Genomic DNA, 4,274 nt, shown 5'->3' with positions numbered 1-4,274 from the left:
TGCCTCACTGCAAGTGACAACTGCCACACCTTGTGTGAGCAGAAAGCAAGCAGACGGCCACGAAATCAGAAATAAATGGCACTGGGTGTCATGGCCCCTGAGAAGACAGGTGTGCGTATATGGGTCATGCTGCCATCTATAAGTGGGCCCCTCTGCCCCAATGCCTCTAAGGTCCAACAAGGCTTGGAGGAATTGGGTCTGTCTGCTTTTGCTGGGTGTCTGCTGGGGTCTCTCCCCACCAAAGCTTCCCCTGCCCCCAAATGCTTTATTTGATGCCCCCAGGGAAGGTTTTGACATTTCAGGGTACAGAGAGTTGTGGACAAAATAGTACCACACAGAGGGCTATTTCTAGGGTGAGTTCAGGATGGCCTATTGGCCCCAAGACTCCTAACCATTCTGGTTTAAAGCCAAATGAGATATAATGGGGTGGCTACTGTGAGTAGATTTTATTTAGGCACCATTCACACATAATCTGAACAAACACAAACCCCTGTGTTGCAAAATGTAACAAACTACAAAAATGCAAACACAACGCGGTTGTTGTGTTATTATGTCATTCAAAATATACGAATAAGCCACTTCAAAATGATGTATATATCATACAACATATCTCACAAAATATACAAGTACCGTATTTTTTGCTCTATAAGACTCACTTTTTCCCTCCTAAAAAGTAAGGGGAAATGTGTGTGCGTCTTATGGAGCGAATGCAGGCTGCACAGCTATCCCAGAAGCCAGAACAGCAAGAGGGATTGCTGCTTTCACTGCACAGCGATCCCTCTTGCTGTTCTGGCTTCTGAGATTCAGAATATTTTTTTTCATGTTTTCCTCCACTAAAAACTAGGTGCATCTTGTGGTCTGGTGTGTCTTATAGAGTGAAAAATACGGTAACTACAAGTTGTTATATGTATCAGAGTCAAACAAAGAATCAAACAAATCAATGAATGGCGAGGAACGTCAAGCCAAAGGAAGACGTCTCACAAAAGTCTCAAAGGAAGACGTCTCTCTGAAGCCTCAAAAAGACAGTATATCCGGAATAGTTGAACTGTTTCGGAATAAAGTCTTTATCAGCGAATAATTATCAATGAAATATTCATACTAGTGGGGATCTACTAGCATAATTCCCACTAGTATGAATTTTTCATTGACAATTATTCTGAAATAGTTGAACTATTCCGGATATTTTGAATGACATCATAACTGATTATATATTCACTAACAGTTATTAGCCAGTGTGTTGCGTTTGCATTTTTGTAGACCAGTCACACATAAGGCAGCACCTGGGATGTCTTTCAAAAAAACAACATGTAAAGAAGAAATCTTACATTTACCTCTCACACCATATAACTGTGGCAGTTACTTTCAGTCCATAGGGATATCACATTGCTTTAAGACGAAGGACTCGTGTAGCTCTAAATCCCATGGGTGATGGTGCGTTTTTGACAACATGGGCGTGTATGAAATTATGAGGGATGGAAATCGGGATGGAAATCGGATCCTTATGATCCTTTGGCCTAAAGGGAAAACAGCTGAATGATTACGGGAGCTGAGCATAACGCATGTAGCGCCAGAGCCGTCTTTCCCATTGGGCTTATTGGCGCGTTGCGACAGGGCCCTGGCCTCTCAGGGATGCCCCAGCGAGTGGGGGAGCTGCGCAGCTTTGCCGGCGGCCTCCCCTTTCCCTCCTGCACCCCCGCCAGCTGCGCCCTGTCAACCATATGGCTGGCAGGTGTGCAGCTTGCCTCCCAAGACTCCTCAGGAGGAGAAAGATCCCTGCAGAGGCTTAGGATGGAAGCTGCATCCCACCAACAGTATGGCTGGCGGACATGCAGCTTCCTTCCCAAGCCTCCGCGGTAGGAGAACAATTCCCGCAGAGGCTTGGGAAAAGGTCGACAACTCTGGGTGGGGGGGTGGGGTGCCAGAGGGATCTTTGCACCATGCGCCAGATATGCTTAAGACAGCCCTGTGTAGCGCTCACTCTGTCAGTTCCACAGCAAAGAGACCAATACATGTGCAACCCATGCTCCACGAGACACATAGGGTTTCCAGATGGGTGAGCATGTGAATCATGCCAAAGATTCACTCAGAGGCAGCCCATTTAGCCACCGGAGGTGAGGCAAGAATGTGCCACCCCTTGAATCCACCCCTCTCCCCAAAACTTGGCATGAAAGAGGTGTTCCACAAGGCCTCACTCTTTGTCTTCTCCACCCCAGGGGCAGGGGGAAAGAACAGCAACACTGCGCCCTCTCCCCAAAAATGTGGCGACAGTGGGGCATCCTGGCGGTGGCAGAATCCACAGGGCAGGTGGGGTGCTGCCTCTAGTGCTTCTGACGCCCGAGGCAGCCGCTCTATGTGCGCCTTGAAAACTGACAACCTCCCACACCGGCTGAGATTTCCTAGGCAAGAACCTGCTTCATCGTGACCTAAACGGACATCCAGATCGGCTGAAGGACCCCAGCGCATAATACAAATTCTAGAGGGAGGGAGAGACAAATTGAAAATAACTGAAACACAAGGGGCACAGCTTAAGGGCTCATCTGCTGCCTAGCAAAGCTCCTGCAAACATTGCATGCAAACACTCTCGGTTTCTGCCACTCCAACCAGCCAGCTCTTCCGCCCAAGGGTGACCTAGGAGGGCTGTAGTCTGGAGAGCTGCTTCAGAGGCAGGAAGCCCAGCCCAGGATCTGAGGGGAAGGCTGCCCTCCGCAGCTGTTTTGGGCTTGGGGATTCCGCACATTCTCTGCATATCTCTACCCCACTCCATGCAGTCTTGCAGCCAACCCACAGCAGCGAGGGGAGGAGTTGCAAAGTGGTCTGTTGCGCGTCATTGCGAATCAGCAGCATGTAGGAGGGCCTCTCCGGGGAAGCCAGAGATTCTTGAGATGTGGGCTGGGTGCCGCCTTCCCGGCAGATGTGCATAGCTGCACATAGAGTAACGTCCCACATGAGGGTGCTGTGTTGAAATCCTAGAATGAAATACATCTTTCTGCAGTGAGAGAGAGAGGAGGAGAGATTGTGGCCCTCAGCGTGGAGGCAAACAGAGTCTCTTATTTATGCCTTCAAAAAACAACCACCACCCTGCCCCATTGCTACATCGTTAGACTTCCTTCCTGTAATATTATGGGAGGAGTTCAATGTCGTGCTAAGGCAATCGTCCCACCAGGGCAAACTTTAAAAAAACAAAACTTTATATTTTTCAACATTGTTGTTGTTTAGTCGTTTAGTAGTGTCCGACTCTTCGTGACTCCATGGACCAGAGCACACCAGGCACTCCTGTCTCCCACTGCCTCCCGCAGTTTGGTCACATTCCCACAGTTTGGTCACATTCATATTAAAATAAACCTGTCCCCATTCATATCTTTCTTTAAAATAAACCAGTCATTTACTACTCCCTTCTTCCCCTCCCCTGGTTCCTTTAATTTTCCCACCTATCCCACATATTCTTGGCTATCCATCTAACTCCCTCATTCCTTTATGATTCCTTTGTTATGTGTTATAACTGTTGAATTTACCTTGACCCTAGAAATGTTTTCACGTGTTTACAGTTGTTTTCCAGATACTCCACAAAAATATTTTTCCATTCCTCTTTATATATTTGATCTTCTTGTTCTCTTATTTCACTTGTTAGACCCGCTCACTCTGCATATTCTGTCATTTTTAATTGACAGTCCTCCTTATTCACTCATCTGCCAATTTCTGGGCTAACAAAATCCTAGCTGCTGTAAGGAGGCAAACGTTTTGGCTTGCCAGATAGCACACTTCTCTAGAGATGTCTTGACCCACCTACCCCCTCCCCCGGGCCAATTTTCTTTCTTCATTTATTTATTTATACTTTTCAAGTTTGTACATTTCACTAATTTTATACATTTCGCTAATTTTGCAATCATTTTGACATTTCAAAACTTGACTTCCTTCCCCCACTTTCTACAGTTCCTTAAAGTTGTTTTTAATATCTTCTGCATATCCAAATTAACTTAATTCGCTCCTTTATTCATCTTCTTTAAATATATACTCTTATGTAACTGCAGGTTATTTCAATAAACCTGCCAGTGTTTTTATCTGTTGATGATTTATCTGTAAATATTCAAAAAACAGTTTCCATTCTTTTATTTTTTAAAAAATGTTATCTTGATTTCTTATTCTTCCAGTAAGTTCCGCCATTTCTGCATATTCCATATTTTTCAGAGCCAATTTTTGGCTCTGCAGAGAGTAGCTGTGCAAGTGGAAGCAGCTGCACAGGGCTTCCCTAATCTGAGTCCCACCCCGTGCTGGAT

This window comes from Podarcis liolepis (assembly GCF_965112155.1).
Source record: "Podarcis liolepis genome assembly, chromosome: 17".
NCBI lineage: Eukaryota > Metazoa > Chordata > Lepidosauria > Squamata > Lacertidae > Podarcis > Podarcis liolepis.
The sequence above is the reverse complement of the archived record's forward strand: the minus strand, read 5'-3'. Positions refer to the sequence as shown.